At 35.4% G+C, this 20,400-nt stretch overlaps 1 pseudogene; it reads right to left on the bottom strand.

The window, feature by feature from the left end:
• Positions 1-20,400, bottom strand: part of LOC115982064 — a 107,694-nt pseudogene that overhangs the window by 15,139 nt on the left and 72,155 nt on the right.

The raw sequence follows: 20,400 nt of genomic DNA, 5'->3' as shown, positions 1-20,400 counted from the left end.
AAACATAGTTGTAAATCATAACTTCACAAAATGAAATGTGACATGTTTGATTCTTCTGCAAGGTAGTCACAATATAGAAACATCAGTCAATTGAATAATGAGCAGCCAAAGTCGAAATGACATTGGTACACATTCAACATGCATTTGCAAACAAATCTTTATCTCACAAGAACTCTTGTGATTGGCAATTATAGTTCAATAAACATGATAAATGAAAGATCCAAGTCTTCAAGATCACAAGAATCTAAAAATTTTAACGCACAAAATATACCTTAACCCCAGCATTCTGACACTGTTGCACAGCATCTTTGACACCAGGTCGACAAGGATCCTGCATTGCATTATCTACATAAGCTAAAGCACTAATATAGGAATTGACATTCAACAGTTGATGTTGTAAGTAACACAATTTAAGTAAAATCTTCTAGAAAAATTTTAGAAGATGCCCCAAGGTCACAATTGGGGTTCCTAGTACTCAAAAATAGATTCCAGTTATTCGATTTTGTAAACATTCTATGTGGGACTCGTCAAACACCTGCATATTAATACAAATTACATAATCTGGGTATTGCAACTTGCAAGGATGTAACTAAATTTTTCAATGAAACAGCAACTAAGCCAATTTCAGCAATGACACGCTGAGTAAAACGCTGTTGCAATCTTGCAGAAACTGGTAAATACAGATGATAGGCCTCATACAATATATAAATTTCCATTAAAGGATTCCATGGAAGCATATACCTTTATACCAACAATAGCCAGCAACACAAGGTCATCCTCAGGAATGGCCCACTGAGCTAGTTCCGATTCACTAGATGGAACATTTTGCATTATATATGTTCTATATGCAATTGCAATACAACGCAAACCACCGGCAGCCATATCTTCAATAGCTTTCTTGAAAATTCTCTCCTGCAAACCAAGATAAATTTCACCAGTGTCATGCAAAATGCCTAACAGTTTAATAGTTTAACCATAAATTTATAATTAGGCACTTCTTAATGTCTCTAAGGAATACATCCAAGGTTCAAATCTCCTCCCACATTATAATTATCCAATTATTAATATATACATAAAGATATATATATATATATATATATATTATGGTTTCTTTATTCTATCTTATCCTGATTTTTCAAAAATTGACATATGGCCGTAGCCTGTAGATGTATCATAACGGAACCCAAATAGTGTCAAAATGGAAGCTTCATAGACAATCAAACTGATATCTAAAAAAATCAATTGCGCATTCAAACCTTATCTTCATCCATTGCGACTAACTGATCAGTGGCATCAAGGTACCGAGTGCATAAAGCTAATACTATTTCGGCAGCCCCTTTCCAGTGAATATGAACTCCAGAGTCGGGCTGCAAACATAGCAAAGAACATGAAAAGTCAATTGATAACATTTAGTCAGCAGACCCTTTTCCAGTTAAAATGAAATCGAGAACTGAAAAAAAAAAAAAAAAAGAAAAAAAAAAAAGAAAAAGAGAAAGAATCAGTAATAATATTTCGTCTTAGCTGCAAAACCAACAAAATTTCTCTTGATGACAATAAAAATAAAGAGAAAAGACATAAACAGAGATTGGATGAATAAACTGGAAGAGTATATTTTGTATATTTTCTGTGTGTATTTGTATATGCCATTAGTTGACTGACTTAAAAAAAAAAAAAAAAAAAGCTAGTTGACTGAAGGGGATAAAGTAGAGAATCCCCCATTGAGACTTAATATTTTAGCTCAATCAAGGATATATACAATAAATGCCAAGATATTACTATACTTAACACTTCTAAAATTCCACTTAATGATTTCCTTAATCACCAAATTTTATTATGGATTTTCAAAAAAAAAAAAAAAAATGTTATGGACCAAAAACACATTTTTTACATGCTCGATTGTGGATATTACAGAGTTAATAAAAGGTATGACTTACAATAGAATAGAATTATGAAAAAACAAAAAACACATATAATTGATGTTGATTTATTTGTTGAGTATTTTGGGACTAATGCTTGATTGTTATTATTATTGTTGATTACATACACTTACATCATAAATGAAGACTCTTGTACTTTTCAATAATATATTCTTTTATATATATAGATTTTGATTATAGATTCAAATCCAATGTAAACAGTATTGGAATCTTCTCCATTTATCTTGAAATGGAGTATCAATTTAATAGTAAAGTTTTTATTTCTTAGATAAAACAGTGAACAAATTGTTACATTATTTAAAATTTAAAATGATATGGTAGTGGATGTACCTAATATATTTTTTAATATTAGTTGCTAGTTGACAATTATTAAGGTTTTGATGACAGAACATGCATTAAGAAAAAAGATATCCTTCTACTTTTATTTTTATTATTTCCTTTTTGGTGGCATTGATATTACTGTAAAGCGTGGTTAAAAAAATAAAATTTTAACTTAATGGCCAAAGAGAGCATGAGTTACCCCGTGTATCATCTCCCCACCACCACAACCTCAACCTCAACCTTCACCACCACCACCACTACCACCAACTCAACCACCCCCCCCCCCCCTCCTACTTCTACCACATTTACCTCTACAACAGCTAGACTTTGTTTAGGTGGACAAATGCGTCGGCTGTTTTCATTTTTAATTTTTTGTCTGATTTTCTTGATAAATGTAGTTTTATACTTCTTAACTTTGCTTTTTTTTGTAGATTTCGTACCGTTTATTACTTATAAGGGAAAGAAAAATAAAAAAGTTTCAGGTTTGCTTAGCCATTGTAGGAAGTCTCCCACCGCTGGGCCATTGTCTTCGAGACTCCGATCAACTCACCAACCACACAATTGGAGCTCTCTAACTAATCTGCTCACCGCTGGAAGAATCACGGTGATCAGTCTTCATTCCTGCCGCCACATGCTAACGAAAGCTTCAGGCATCTCCTCTACATAACAACACATGCCTGAGGACACGTGCCATAATCAAGGGCTGCCACTTCAACAATCCTTAGAGCATTCACATTAGGAAATACCATCTTATCCTATTTTACTATATATCCCAAAAAGTTACTTTATCAATTATACAATACCATTTTACAATACACCCAGCATCCCAATTTTTATTTTACAATATCACACATTAAAATAATATAAATTATACAATCAAATAATAAACAAATTATATCTCTCTCCTTTCTAATTTTTGTTTCTCTGTCACTCTCACCGCACAACAACCGTCCTCTCAACCACACCACCTCCAGACATCCACCACCGTGACCCCAAACCCACCACAATCCTAGCAAAATGCCAATCCACCACCGGTGTCACTCTCTCTGAGCAAAATCAAAGCTTAGTCTCGCCATCCAGCCAAAATCAATAGCAAAATCAAAACTCAAAATTCATAGCAAAATCAAAACTCAATCCACCGATCTCACCACCCACCGATCTCCGCCATGCCGATCTCCACCGTTGTCAACACCCACGCCGATCTCATCAAAACTCACGCCAACCCATGCCCACGTCAGTCACAAACCCACCACCACCACGAGAGAGAGAGAGAGATAGAGAAACCCACAACCACCAGATGAGAGAGAGAGAGGGTCATTGGAGAGAGCACAGGGTCTTGGGTCTAAAGAGAGCAGAGAGCAGATGAGGAAGAGAAAGAAAAGAAGAGAAATAATGAGAGATGAGAGAGAAATTTCGGGGTTAAAAAGGAGGAGAGGGAGTATTAAAAACTATTATTTTGTTTTAGAATTGAGTTACAGTACTGTAACACTATTGCAAATTTTTTTGTAATAGTTGATTTTTAGAAATTCAGATGAAACTTGGTTTTTGTGTGAAAATGGTAAAATTTTCCTACATATGCCATTTAGCATGCTTACAACGAATGCTCTTAGGGTTATTCCATCAATGACAATAGTAGAGTTTGTCAGTCAACAACTACCACATCGGCATGTTGACCGTTTGACTTTTACCGGCTAGGTGTTTCCTACTTAAATTTTTGTGCTAATTCCATAATTTTAGTTTGTTTTTGCATTTAAAGTATCTAAAATGACTCAAAATGAGATTTATCACCCTATTCGTGTCGCATTGGATGAGAAAAACTATCTTCTTTGGTTTCAATTTTTAAACAGCCTTCTTAAATATATATATATATATATATTGATTTATCAACATGGCCAAATATATATATAGAGATAGGTTCAAGTTACACCTAGTGTAACTCTTATAAACTTACACATTTTTTACACCGTAGATTTCTAAAAGATCCAACGGTTAAAAAAATACCATTAAATGCTATTGTTTTTTACCTTATTACCTAATTAATACTAGCATTCTCTCTCTCTCTCTCTCCTTATTTATTACTTTCCTCCAAATAATATTTTTTTCCACACGATCTAACCAAAAAAATTGAAAAATAATCTCATTTTCATTGATTTCACAAAACTACCCAAAACAAGAGTCAACAAATGACTTTCAAATTCACCATGAAGACCTAAAAGTCATGGCCGCTAAGGCAAGGAACCAAACCAAATTCACCAGTCTTGAGTCTCCTAAGGTGGAGCAGTTGTAGAAGTCGTAATTTTAATTTCAACCTCTAAAGCTGAAATTTTAATTTCGTCCCTAGCCATCAAGCAGGCTACAGTACATGTGATGCATATGGTGTGCAGGTTTGACAAAATTCATAGTAAGATATGAAAATAGAAGATGCATAATCAAGTGTCATTCGATCTAGTTGCTGCCACTATTGAAAAATATTTAAAAGTGAGTACGCATTCACATTACCAGTTGTAGAGCAACTCCTCCTCGTTTTTTCTCTGAGTTGATTGGGAAGAGATGAATCACTGAAGATTCAGATCTGATGGCCTCAAAATTCATCCCCAGCTGTGAAGAAAAATTCCTGTGACTTATATTACTCTAGAAAGATAAATTTATCTGTTGTTGATCCAGAAAATGAACCTTCAATCCCCAATGCAGAATGGCCTTTTCTGTTGGTGATCCATAAACTTCTACATCTCTGCCACCCTGCAGGAAATCAATGGAAGCATTATCATACTTACATAGGTTGTTTAATTATTAAGCACTCCTAAAGTAGATGCGGTATTCCATACCAATAAAAACAAAACACCTAATACTAAAATATGATATAATGTTATGGAGATAACATCTTGAGGAAACTCTAATTAAGGAGTGTTTTTTTTTTTTTTTTTTTTTGATAGACAATTAAGGAGTTGATATAAAATGTGGGGACATTACTTGATTTCAAAGTTTAAGCCAATGGATTTGTGCCTAATTATCCTAAATTAACCCTTCACTTTTGTCATTATTATCCAATCTGTAATTTCACTTCTTAACTCACCAAACCACACACGTGAATATTCCAACAAATCTCCCACCTTCATGTGTACCAATCTCACTTGTGACACTTCGATTATTCTTACCCTTAAACGAAAGTTTTTTTTTTTTACAATTAGTATTATGCGTTACCATTACCAATAAAATGTTCTTTACTCAATTATGGGTGGAGTGAATATAAGAGTATTCAGTGCATAAGAGTCACCAACATGCACAATCACCTTAACTCACTAATAGTAGAACCTTTATGCAACAATTGATGGAACTGATATGAGAACCTTCCTTATTCAACTTGGTGAGAGCCATTAACGAATACTTGCAAAGTCAAACCTTCAATTCAATACCACTTGTTAGGGAGATTATATCTTAAGAAGATTCTAAGTGAGGAGTTAATATAACATATAGGGGAACCACTTAACTTAAAAAGAATATTGATTTAAATAAAAAATAAAAACCTTAAGTCAATAAGTTTGTGCACAAATACTAAACACTCACTATTGTCATTTTTATTCAAAAGTAAAACTTTACTAGTTTTTATTTATTTATAATTTTTTAGTTACAATAATTGAGGGGGGGGGGGGGGGGGATTTGAATATGATTCTTTTCATAGAGGTGAGAAGACAATGCCACTGAGCTACAAGTCTCTTCGTGTGACTTCACTACTTAACTAACTGCATCAGTCACATGTAGGGGTGTGCCACCAACCTACCAAAACTAACCCAACTCGTCGGGTTGGGTAAATTTTTAGGGGTTGGTGGGTTGCGTTGAGTTGTGAAATTTTTTTTTATAGTGAGTTGGGTTGGTTTGGGTAATAAGATTCACAAATCCGTTTAACCTGACCTAACCTGCTTATATTTAATATATATTTAAATTTTAAAATATATATTTAAAAATATATTATAAAATTTTCTTATTTACTTTTTTTGCCTCTCTCCCTAAATAAAAAGCAAACCTTAAGTTCTCCTCATATAGTTTATGTTGGTTTGGAGTTATGCTCAGAATTATTTGGCTATAAATTTGCTTTTATTTGTGGTGGTGTTATTCTAATGCTCAATTTAAAAATAATAATAGTAATAAAAAAAAAAAAAAAAACTGTTCAACCCATGGGTCCAACACGATCCATGTGAGTTGGATTGGATTTTTTTTTTTTTTTTTTTTTTTTTATTATTTTAACTCACAAAGGTGGGTTGGGTTGAAAAAACCTCTCAACCCAACCCATTCACACCTTTACTCACATGTGAATATTTCAACATATATGTTAACAAACTCATCCCTTCAGGGAAACCCAATTGATGAGCTCCATGAACTTGAAGGACGAGCTCTAAGCTTGAAGATTTCAAGTTTCATCCACTATACTATTGGTCTATGGAATTTCCAAGGTGTCTCATAGGCTGGGAGTGAAATAGTTTGGCCAACGGCTAGGCCTAAGACACAACTTCCTTAAAATTAAAAATAAAAAAATAAAAAAAATGATGAAAAACTCATGTAAAATAAGTTAATTTTCTCACTAAGGGTTTGTTTAAGATCTGCTTATTTTGCTGAAACTGAAATTTTTTTACTGAAAGTATTGTAAATAAAGGTAAAAGTTGGCTAAAATAGTACAATGAGACCCATGAATAGTACCAAAAAGTGTAGTAAAACCCATGAATAGTAACAAAAATAAGCTGAATAGTAAAATAAGTTGGTAAAAATAATTTTTGCCAAACGAACACTAAGTGGCTTGCTTTTATTGAATCAAAATTTTATGTACCACTTTCTCTATACCACTCTATGTACCACAAATCAAAATCTACCATGTGTCCATTAATTCCTAAATTTAAGTTTTTGTTTCACTTTCTCAAAATAAAATTTTAAGGGTATGTTTGGTAGACTGTAATAGGCACTGTAAAATAATAGTTATTCATATAATTTAGCTATTCAGTAGTTTGGTTATGTTTTTATTATATGAAATAATCATTTCTTATGAATAACTATTCTTTAAAATGAGGAATAACTATTCATCTCTAAAAATGATGTAATAGTTATTCCTTAGCATGTGTATTAATTTCTACAATTAATATATTTTTAAATAAACAAACTTTCCATATGCACATAACAATTATGAAAAAAAAAAACTAATCTCTCTTTCAAATTTAAAAAATATTATTTTTTAGAAAATATAATTATATAAGCAAGATATTTCTTAAAATATATTTTAAATTTGATTTAAAATACTTTCATTCTATTATTTTTAGTGTTCCATTATTGTGTTGTCACCAAACAAATTAATAGTAATACGTATTACATTACAGCATTTTGCATTCCTTGTAGTACTAATATCTATTCTTATTTCTATGTAATTATTGTTACAGTCTACCAAATGTGTCTTAAGAAAAAAAATAAAAATAAAAATAAAAAGACCTTGTTATCCCCACCACAACAATTTCCTCTAGAAACCAAAAAAAAAATTCATTTCCTCCGCCCTCCCTAACTAGAGACCACCACCCGAATCTCACAGGCACTGTGGAATGCCCATGAAAAAGGCCATATGGGTCCATTCAATAAATTAAAATATGACTTTCATTCAAGCTTCAAACCAACAAAACCTTAATGCCACGGACAATATTGAATCATGAAGTGGGATCGATTGGTAGCAAATTTGGGTCGGTTTTGGCTTTGGGGTCTCTGGGGGTAATGGTGTTTGTTTTGCTTAAAAATTAAGGGAAATGGGTAGAGGAAGACGGGTAATGGTGTTTGGCTTTGGGGTCTCTGCTGTTCATCTCGCTGATGAAAGGACACGATGATGATGGAGAAGGTGATGCTTGAGAAACGCCCGGATTGGTGGCAGTGCCTATAAGGTTGGGGTGGTGGTCTATTGCCAGTGGCGGTGGAGAAAGTTAGTGGTGGTGGCCCTGGTGGGTGGTGGGGAAGAGAGGGTTTTTATTTTTTAATATTTTATTTTAGGAAAATGAAACAAAAACTTTTTTTTTGAGAATAAAAAATGAAACAAAAACTTAAATTTAGAAATTAATAGATTTTGATTCGTGATATATAGAGTAGTACAGAAAAAGTAATAAAGATAATTTTGAATCACTTTTATTGGTGTAGTACCACGTCTGTTATCAACTATATTTGATGAACATCTAATAACTTTCCGCATCACTTTACTTCTTTTTTTGAATATATATTATTTGTTAGTTTATTCATATCCATGTCTGTAAATTCATATTTTATTTATATTTTTAAAATACTAAAATTTTGAAATTTAAAAATTAATTTTATATATAAGATATCTATTAATTTCTATTTTGATTCGCTTTTATTGGTGTAGTACCACGTCTGTTATGAACTATATTTGATGAACATCTACTAATTTGCCGCATCACTTTACTTCTTTTTTTTAATATATATTATTTGTTAATTTATTCATATCCACGTCTATAAATTCATATTTTATTCATATTTTTAAAATACTAAAATTTTGAAATTTAAAAATTAATTTTATATATAAGATATCTATTAATTTCTAATTGTTTTGAAATTTTGGATAATATAATTTAATAGTTGATTTATCAAATTTTTTATAATGCAAGTGGTGTAACATTGCTAAAAGGCACAATATGTGTAATTTGTACAAAGACTGAAGTAACTTCAATTTGTGCTATGTCATTAAGACAATTTTAAGGTAATCAAATTTATTTTCACTTATTAATTATGTATAGGTGATGTACTAATTATTTATGTAAAAGTTATTTTTTTAATAAAAAAATTTATTTAGTAAACAATAGATTAGTTATTATACTCAAATTTAGTTACTTTGACAACAATGAAAACAAAATAAAATCAAAAAGAGAAAACATATTTAAGAACATATGCAATTAATAATTATTTTTTTTAAAGTGGGCTTTAGTTAGTGAAAATAATTAAAATATCTGTAAATTCACCTAAGAAATACATTCATTCAATTTTCAATGACATAATTTTATTGAAATTAATTTCTAAAATATTATAACACATAATAAGTATTATACATGAGTGATATAAATAATTTTATATTACAATTTTAAATATGAGCTTATAGTGTACTCACACATCACTTGACTAGAAGATAGCCCTTGCATTTTAGGTCACCAATTACTTCTTGATGTATCCCATTTATCACCAATTTCGTCATGATGTATTTCTATTTACTCATTAATTAATGAAGTTTAGGAGCTGTTTGGATCTGCTGTTTTCATAACTCATAATTCTGTTTCCATCACCCATAACTCAAAATATGCGGGTCCCATGGCTGAGAAGTCTATTTGGTTTTTGTTTCCAGTTTTTATTTCCATCACTCAATTATTTGATTTTTGAGTGATGAGTTATGAAAATTGAAAACACATTTTAGGTGTTTTCAGTTTTCAAAATTCAATTTCCAATGACATTTTCATAATTAAACACTCATACATGGGCCCACTAGTCTTGTCAAGTCAACTTTCCCTTCTCTCTCCCACCGGTCACTCTTTTTTTTTTTTTTTTTTTTTCCTTCTCCACTTTTCTTTCTTTCTCTCTTCTTCTTTATCTGTTCTTCTTTTTGTTCTTTTTCAGAGCAAAAAGCTCATACTCACGGACCACTCACACGCTGTTCTTTCTGTTCTTTCTTTTTTGTTCTTTTTGTTCTTCTCCCACCAGTCACTCACACGTTGACCCACGCCGACCCATCTCTCTTTGTCCTTCACCGTTCCCAAGCCGAAAAGCTCATACTCACCAATATATTGATGAGAAAAGCCGAGAGATCATCAGCGTCAATCTTCGCGGCTGCGTCGGAGACCGAAACCTTTGGTTTCTTCGGCTTCACTTTCTTGGCCTCCTCCGCCTTCCCATTCTCCACCACGCACTTGTTCTCCTCATTGCTGTTATCGTACTCATTCTTCGATCTAGCCGGAGCGTCAAAATCGGCATCCACAGCAACGGCAAATCTCTGCATCTCGAGAATTTGGAGGCGGCGGATCGCCGATTGCTACTTCACTGATCGGAAAACGTTGTCGGCACCAGGAACAGCTTCGTTGGAAATGATTCTATTGGGGTTTTGCTACTTCTAGACAGGGTTTTTTTTTTTTTTTTTTTTTTTGATTTGGTAGTGTATCGTAAATAAGTATGAATGGAGTTTTGAATTTGGGGTGATGAGCTGCTTTAGGTGGTGTTAAATTGTTGAGAGTTTTTATTGTTTGTACTTCTTTGGTTAAACTGTGAATGAAGTTTTTGTGTTAAACTGTGACTGTGGTGGTGGCAAAATGAAATGAGTAGTAAAGAAAATGGTGGGAAATGAGGATGAGGCGGGTAGGCTAACGGCAGTCTCTAACCAATTGCTCAAGTATAGGTCCCACAAAATATTAAAAAAAAAAATTTGAGTGATGAAAAACTGAAAATATGTGCCAAACGGATGGGGTTTGAGAAATTGGAGTATTTTAAATGATAAGTAATGAATAGCGAAAATTGAATGAGAAATGAGGAGTGATGGGTGATGAAAAAAAAAAAAAAAAAAAAAAACCAAACAGCCATACAGGGGAAAAACTGAAAAAGAAAAAGGGCGCACCTCGGGCACGTACACACTGCCATTTGTGTTCTGTGCAATGCCTTCAATGAGTAAAGAGGATAGCATGGGAGACAACTCTGACGTATTCCCACGAGCATCAATCGTCTTTTCGCCAATGTAAGCCTCGTCTACTGTCATCTATCAATAAAAATACAATCAGCACTCATTCAATAACACAGTAATATGTGAATAAATGTAAGATTTACAATTAATATGTCAGTAAATGAAAATATAACAATTAAAATAACCATAAATTAAAATAAATGTAAGATTTACTTAAAAAAAAAAAAAAAACTAACTAACAAACACACATAAAGGAGAGAGAATGAAGTTCTAACAAAAAAGTATACCACAAACTTACTATTAACTTGTCATAATCTCCTTAAAGGCAAAAACCACATGATCAACTTCAAATTTTTTTCAATAATAAAAGTAATCACAATATTGTCTCAGGTGTATGCCTAAAATTTTAATATATAATAAATACAATAATGTCCTCTCTTTAGGATTAATATAAATTCATATGAAATTCTTACTCACTCTAGATGCTACAACTTTCTGGGGTTGCAAGTTGCAACACCTAGAAAACTCTCCCTAGAGAAAACCTTTTCCTCGTTTGTGTTTGTCTCACAAGTAAAGAAATTCATTTTTCTCATTTCGCTATATTAATTCAACCCTCAAGAATTCAACTTGATTTGTACACTTTACAAAAATATTTGAAGGAAAACCCTATCTTAATTTGAACACTTCAAAAAAAAAAAAAAAAAAAAAAAAAAAAAAAAAAAAAAAACCCTTTGAAGGAAAGCCCAAAATTCTAATGCTACCTCCATGAGATTTTTTTTTTTTCCTCTCTTGATTTCACACTTAATTCTATGATTTTTCTAGTCCCCATAGAAAAGGAACTTTGGTCTAAACTATCAAACCCTTTGTAATAATATCTATATATAGGACTTCAAATCAATTTTATTATTAGAAGATGATACTTTTTGGACAAAGAATAGAAACTACTTTTTTTAATAAGTAAAATAATTATCTTCAACACTAAGGGGTTCGCTTTTCTTTTATACCATCAATTTATATTCCTATGGGTTCTAGTTAGCTTAACTGGTAAAGTTTCTAATGATTGAATAAAAGATTTGGGGTTCAATTCCCGCCTACACCAAAACCTAATTGTTGTCTTGGTTTGATGATAAAGAGCTATCATCAGGAGCGGACACCATAGGTTGAAACTTAAGAATGACAATTTTTACTCAACCCGCAAGTACTCGACCCGACCCGTGAAATAGTAGGGCCGGGTTTGGATTTTTAAAATAAAACCCAAAAAGGGTTCGAGTCGAGTGCGGGTTTTGCATAATACCCGCCCCAAACTCGAACCCAACCCAACTTGTTTAACCTAAAATTACGAAAAGACCTATTATATATATATATATATATATATATATAAAAGCCTATCAGCTATTCTAACCTAACTCTCAAACTATTCTAACCCTAACTCTCAAACTCACTCAGCAGCCGCCCCACCCTACACACCATCCCATTTCGATCTCAGCAGCTGCCCCACCCCCATCCACTCGCACTCACTCTAAAGTCTCACCCTTACTCACTCTCATTGCCGACCCTCAAGCGTTGTCACCGACTCATCGCCTCACCAATTTGTCACAGGTTCAACCCTCAAGCTCTCACCAACCCACCCTTAACTCTCTCAGTCCCTCACGCCTCAAGCCACTCTCACTCTCTCACTCTCTCAGTATTGATTCATAGTTATTTACTACCAATTTGGGTTCTCACAAGTGGTTGTGCCACAGTCAAGTTTCTTGTATGAGTTGGTGAAGGCAAGAAGAGTACAAAAAAAAAAAAAAAAAAAAAAAAAAAAAATATTTTTAAATTAGTTTGCTCCGAATGGTTTTTTTTTTTTTTTTTTTTTTTTTGCTAAATCGAATGGTTGTTTATGGATGTGAAGTTTCATTGGGTAATGCACTAATGCTTGAATTCTATGTCATTGGATGTGAATTTCATTGGGCATGGGTTCATTAGGCAATACTTGATTCTTGTTTATGTTTGATTTTTGCTTAGTTTATGTTTGATGTGTTTTGGATTTCAGAATTCGGCCACAAGTTAGGGCTTAGAGTTGGAAAAAAAAACTTGATTTTTTTTTTTAATAATTTGGAAAAACAGTTTAGGATGGGGCCTATAGGGCCCAATGGGGCAGGTTTGGGGTTTAAAAAAAAGCTCATTTATTAAACGGGCCAAGTTCGAGTAACGAGGGCGGGTTCGGGCATTAAAAAACTCGCCCCAAACCTGACCAATTGCCATTACTATTGAAACTCTCTCCAAAAAAAAAGAAAAAATCAATTCATATTCCTTGTTAGAATTCATTACTTCTTTGACAATTCATAACATTTTCTTCCTTCTCTTCGTCTTGAGGAGGACTAGGTGATCTTCTGGACGAGCTAGCCTCAGCCCCAGAAGCCATCCTACGTTGCATCTCCTGGAATTCCTTTAAGGAAAAACTAGGGACCCCAGACAAATAATGCTCATCTAGGGAACTACTATCACTACTACTTGTACTACCCTCACTACTGCTCTCATAACTACTACCACCACTTCCAAGGGACACGTCCTGATACTCATCTGTCTCTTTCTCAATACTATCACTAGACGTAGACATGATTAAAAGAATAAAGAAGACGAAAACCTAAGGATGGAGGGAAGGAAGTACCTAACGAGACTATAGACAAGGACTAGACGAGGCTCTTAGACGAGATGGCAGAAAGGAAATTATCAGAAAAGTGAAGGGTAAGAGAGAGAATGCACATATTTATAGGGCCCAGAGGGGGGTCAACAAAGTGATGCGGACCAACCAGAAACTGACACGTGGCATTTTCCTCGAAAAGAGTCAACCAATGAGATTATGACACGTGGCACAATCTGGAACAATAAAATTCAACCAAAGTAAGGATGACATGTGACACAACAATTGACCATTAAAATGTTGACACGTGTCAAAAGCAAACAGTTATACTACAGTGTTCTGGACGACCCTTGGACAAAGGGGGCAACTGATGGTGAACTAAAAATCGAACCATCTCCAGTTCGTCCATAGATTTGTCCAGGACCAAAAAGATTAACCCAACATAAGAAGGTCATCCACCGTCAGGAGGTCGTCCATGGATATGAAGGTCGTCTATCAGGGAAGCACCTGGATGACCTCTCAACACTTAGAAAATTTTCAGAATGGATTTATGTACAAAAGCTTATAATGCGGACCACATTCTACTATTTTGAAGTATGAGCAAAATCCTTGTTCATCACTATAACTTCCCACTAAGTACTTAACTTCTAATGACAGTTATAGAAGATAAGATTGAACCTTCTAACTTCTATAGCTGTTGTGGAAGTTAAATCTGAACCTTATAACTTCCGTACACGTTGAGGAAGTTACTAAATAAGTAACCACTCCAAGGCTCACTATATAAAGACTCATCCACATCAAATGAAAGTAAGTTTCCACCACTCCTAAAGTTGGAATTCTTGAGTTCTAGAGAGAAAAACTAACTTAAGCATCGGAGAGTTCATGGTTGGTTCATCCCGATCACCTTTGATCTTGTGTGTGTGTGTGTGTGTGTTTTTTTTTTTTTTTTTTTTTTTTTTTTTTTTTTTTTTTTTTTTTTTTTTTTTTTTTTTTTTTTTTCTTTCTGGGCCTTCCAAGCAACCTTTAGCCCATATGAAGTCTAGAGCATTCAACCTACTGATTTTCTGTGTATCATCAGTTGGCGCTGTCTGTGAAAAGATTAAATTTGTATTTTGTAATTTATCTTTCTTTGACAAAATGCTGTATGGTTCGGACAAGGTCAATGGCCACTAGTCTAGACCATCAGGAGAGTAGGAACGCTTCCAGCCACCCCAACCACGCTTACAATTCAGCATCTGTTATGCAACTACCTTCTATCTAGCAAATACAATCTATGGCAACTGCCATGGCAGAGTTAACCTGTCAATATCAGGAGTTGACTCGAGAGATCAACCAAAGAAGACAATGTAATGAAAGGTGTGTGCAAGGGTAGGCTCAGAGTCAAGAAGTTAGAGAATGAGAAAATGTTGAGCACGAGAACCACTCAAGGGGGACAACATCGCGTAAGGTGCCACACTTAGAAAGGGAAATGGATCAAATGAGGGCTATGGATGAGATGAGGGAGAATATGAGAAGGACGAGTCATGTGGATGATTTAGTTCATCGAACCGATTCCCCTTTCATAGATTCCATCAATAGTTATCCCCTACCTTCCAAGTTTAAGATGCCTTCATTGGATTCATATGATGGAACGCGTGACCCGCATGACCATATTGCAACCTTTAAGACCATAATGCACCTTCAAAGAGTTCCAGATGAGATAATGTGTAGGACCTTCCCAACCACCCTTAAGGGGCCAACATGAGTGTGGTTTAGAAGGATACCACCGAACACTATTAGTTCTTTCGAGGAATGGACTAAGTTGTTCGTCAACAACTTTATTGGAGGATAAAGGCATAAATGCTCCTCGTCCAGCCTACTGACTATAGAGCAAGGAGATAATGAGAGCTTATGGTCCTTCATCACTCGCTTCAACAAGGAAGCCTTGACAGTAGACGAGATGAATGATAAGTTGCTGTTAGCGGCCTTCCACTATGAAGTTAGTTTAAATCTATTCATTCACAAGCTTTATGATCAAGAACCTCAGACCATGGCTGAACTCGTCCATTCAGCCCAAAGTTTCATGAATGCAGAAGATGTGATTATTGCCAAGAAGAGGAAGAGAGCAGAACGAATGGAAGCAGACCTCCCACATCATCCTGAACAAAGCCCTCGTCCAAAGAAGGCTCGTACAGGAGAGAAGAAGGATAGAGAAAACAGGAATGCAATTTCGTCTTCAAGAAGAGGTCAGCATTACATGCACTTAAATGTTCCACTTAATCAAGTGCTTATACAAATCAAGGATGATCCATCCTTAAAGTGGCCAGAGAAGATGAAGGGAGATCCCAATAAGTGCAATAAGAATAAGTATTGTCGCTTCCATAGAGATCACGAACGAGTGTTATGACTTAAAGCAGTAAATAGAGAATCTCATCAGGTAAGGAAAGTTGAGAAATTTTCTTAGACGAGATCATAAGGACGAGAAGTTGAAAGGAAAGAGAGAAGAGCCATCACGACCCCCACTTGGAGAAATAAGTCATTGTAGGAGGAACTTTAGCAAAGCAATCTTCTAAGTCAAGGAAGACCTACTTGAAGGTGGTACAGAACGTCTAACTCTCTAGACGACCACCAAGGATGAGGGGGGTAGACAAGCAGGCCATTACTTTCATAGACGAAGACGCTGAAAGGATCCATCATCCATATGATGATATGATTGTCATAACTTTGCTCATTGCAGATTACACGACTAGAAGGGTATTGATAGATAACAAAAGTTCAGCAGATATCCTATATTATCCTTCCTTACAACAGATGAGGGTTGGACAAGACCAACTTCATCCAATGAATTCGCCCTTAGTAGGATTTGGAGGAATGAAGGTACAACCAATGGGTATTATTACTCTACATGTAGTGGTAATAGCATATCCATAGTAGATAGCCAAAGAAGTAAATTTGATTGTCGTAGATTGTTCATCTTCTTATAATGGCATAATTGGAAGAACAACTTTTAACAATTGGAAGACGGTTACGTCCACCTACCACTTATCTGTCAAGTTCCCAACCGAGTATGGAATAGGGCAAGTACAAGGAGATCAGTTAGCCGCTAGAGAATGCTACTTAGCCATGTTGGCTATGGATGAGCATGTACAGACGATGAATATAGAGGAAAGAAGGGTTGTTGCAGAGCCCACTGAAGTACTGGAAGACATCCCTCTAGAAGAGGGTACCAGAATTGGAATAGGTATAGAGGAGAAGACGAAGCAAGACTTTGTCCAGTTCTTAAAAAAGGGCATTGATGTTCTTGCGTGGAGTCATGAAGACATGTTAGGAATTGACACAAAGGTCATTACTCATCATTTGAATGTGTATCCATCTTCCAAGCTTGTTTGTTGGAAGAAGAGAGTCTTTGCTCCTGAGCGAGATAATGTTATCAAGAAAGCGGTCTAGAAGTTAACCACAGCAGAATTTATTCGAAAAGTCTATTACCCGGATTGGTTAGCTAATGTGGTAATGGTCAAGAAGGCTAATGGCAAGTAGAGGATATGTGTAGACTTCACTGATTTGAACAAGACTTGCCCTAATGATAGTTATCCATTGCCACATATTGACTAGTTGGTAGACTCAATAGAAAGTCATCAATTGTTAAGCTTCATGGATTCCTTCTCAGGTTATAACCAGATAAAGATGGATAAGACAGATCAAAAGAAGATATCCTTCATTGCCAGTCAGGGTTTATTTTGTTATAAAGTGATGCTCTTTGGTCTGAAGAATGCAGGAGCAACTTATCAGAGATTGGTCAATCATATTTTTTGTCCACAGATAGGACGGAATGTAGAAGTTTATGTAGATGACATGCTGGTGAAAAGCATGGACGAGAAGAAACATCTGGATGACCTATAGAAGACCTCTGACACACTTAAGCGATACAACATGAAGCTGAATCCAAGTAAGTGTGCCTTTGAGGTTTTGTCAAGAAAGTTCCTAGGGTTCATGATTTCATAGAGGGGAATCGAAGCAAATCCTGATAAGATCCGAGCAATACTGAACATGGAACCACCAAGAAATGTTAAAGAACTTCAATCTCTCACTGGACGAGTTACAGCTCTAAACAGATTTATTTCAAAAGCTACAGAAAAATCTTTGCCTTTTTTCAAAATTCTTAAGAAGGCGTTTGAATGGACGGACGAGTGCTAGAAGGCCTTCCAAGATCTTAAGGTCTATCTTACCATGGCTCCCTTGTTAAGTCCATCCATACCAGGTGAGGAGTTATATTTATACTTAGCAGTATCCTCACATGCGATAAGTTCAGCATTAATCAGGGAAGAAGGGAAAGTGCAGAAGCCTGTATATTATACAAGCTGAGCACTAAAGGAGGCAGAAAGACGATATCCAATGATTGAGAAGTTAGCATTTGCACTAATAACGGCTTCTAGGAAACTAAGGCATTACTTCCAAGCTCATGTCATCAATGTCATGACGGATCATCCGCTCAAGAAGGTAATGAACAAGTTGGAAGCCGCAGGACAATTGATCCAATGGGCTATAGAGCTTAGTGAATTTGATATTAGATATCAACCCAAGAATGCAATAAAAGCTCAAGTTCTAGTAGATTTCATTGCAGAGTTCACTCCAAGCCATGGTGATTTAAATGAAGGAAATGAAGCTAAGGCATGGGTCGTCCATGTAGATAAGTCGTTCACACTATATGCAGGAGGAATAGGAGTTGTATTGAAATCCCCAGAAGGGGACAAGTTGAAGTATATAGCTCGTCTACAGTACCAAACAATCAACAATGAAGTTGAGTATGAAGCCCTTCTTAAAGGGCTAGAATTGGCTAAGTCCTTAGAGGCAAAGTCAGTAGTCATCCAAGGAGACTTTCAATTAATCATAGGCCAAGTAAATGGAACATGTGAGGCAAAGGAAGAACGGATAAAGAAGTACCTCAGTAGGGTGAAACGTCTTATCAAGAAATTTAAGGAAGCCAGTTTCCTTCAAATCCCAAGGGAGGAAAATATGGAAGTAGACGCTTTAGCAAAGGAAGTATTAGTAGATGGATCAGTGGATGAGCTTGATGAAGCCCAATACATGTCTAGCATAGATCTTCCAGAGGTGCAGCAGATAGAAGGTGAAAGGAATTGGATGACCCCAATAATAGCTTACCTAAGGGATGGAAGGCTTCCAGAAGAAAGAGATGAGGCCAGAAAGCTAAGGATTAGATCAGCTAAGTATGTCCTTATAGACGAGATGCTATACAAAAGAGGCTTGTCTCAGCTTTACCTAAGGTGTTTAGCTCCAAATGAGGCAAACTACGTCTTGAGAGAAGTTCATTAAGGAGCGTGTGGAAACCATTCAGGAGCAAGAGCTCTCGTCCACTACTAGCCAACCATTCAAGCAGATGCTAAGGCTTATGTAAAGGTGTGTGATCAGTGTCAACGCTTCAGCAATGTCCCTAGACAACCATTGGAATACCTCACCCCGATGATGGCTCCATGGCCCTTTACGCAATGGGGATTGGATTTATTGGGTCCCTTTCCAATGGAAACCAGGCAGATGAAGTTTCTAGTGGTGGGGATCGATTATTTCACTAAGTGAGTGGAAGCTAAATCCTTAGCAAAAATCACACAGCAGAATGTAAAAAAATTCATCTGGAAGAGCATTGTGTGCCGGTTTGGGGTGCTTAGGGTACTAGTGTCAAACAATGGATGACAGTTCGAAAACTCACCCTTCAGAGATTTTTGCAAATAACTTGGAATCAGAAATCATTATTCCTCACCCTCCCACCCGCAAGCAAATGGACAAGCAAAAGTAACAAACCGATCCTTGTTGAAGATCATCAAGACTTAGCTTGAGGGGGTAAAGGGAGTATGGCCAAACGAGCTACTAGGTGTTCTATGGGCTTACAAGATGACTGTGAGGACCTCCATAGGGGAAACTCTTTTTAAACTAGCCTATGAGAGTGAAGCAGTCATACCTGCAAAAGTAGACATGGCTAATCACAGGGTGATGAAGTATCAGGATGAGGAGAATGAAGAACAACTTCATCTTAACCTCGATCTAATAGACAAGGTAAGGATGGATGCAGAGCAAAGGACAGCAAGCTATAAAAACTTCATGACTAGACAATATGATGCAATGGTGAAACCTAGATGCTTCAACATTAGGGACCTCGTCCTAAAATTGGTTTCCTTGGCAACTAGAAACCCAGCCTATGGAAAGCTAGGGCCTAATTGGGAAGGACCTTACAAGGTTATCAACTGCAAAAGGCAGGGATCATGCTACTTGGAAGTCTTAGATGGACGAAAGCTAGAGCACCCCTAGAATGTTGAGCATCTAAGAAGATACTATCAATGAAGGGTCAGCCTGGACGAGTATCATCATGGACGAGTATCATCATGGATGAAGTTGAAGTTATGTGTTGTTTTCCTCATATTTATTTATGTTTAGTACTAGTACTACATGTTTTTAATATTTTAATTCCCTAAAAGTGTTAGTTTCCAACTTTTGCGTTGTCTATGGACAAATTTGTGATAGACGAAGTCATTAACTTAGCATGTTTGTTTGTACATAAGTATTTTTAATTCTATAAAGGCACTAGCTTCTAAGCATGTGCCATGCTTGTGGACGATGCTTATGTTGTGTATATACAGTTTGGATTCCCAATGTATATAATGTTGTGTGAATTCCTAATTCTCCTGTTATTTTCATTCAAACTAATCCACAAGAAGGCAAAAAGCCCAACGTCTATAAATTTCCAATAAAAGGTATTTGAATGTTATACCCTAACGTTTTAGAATTTGGATTTTATCTCCTATATTTTAGAGGTGTTTGGATTTTACTCCTTAAAG

This window comes from Quercus lobata, chromosome 3 (assembly GCF_001633185.2).
Source record: "Quercus lobata isolate SW786 chromosome 3, ValleyOak3.0 Primary Assembly, whole genome shotgun sequence".
NCBI classification, from domain to species: domain Eukaryota; kingdom Viridiplantae; phylum Streptophyta; class Magnoliopsida; order Fagales; family Fagaceae; genus Quercus; species Quercus lobata.
This window is presented reverse-complemented; position numbering and strand designations above follow the sequence as displayed.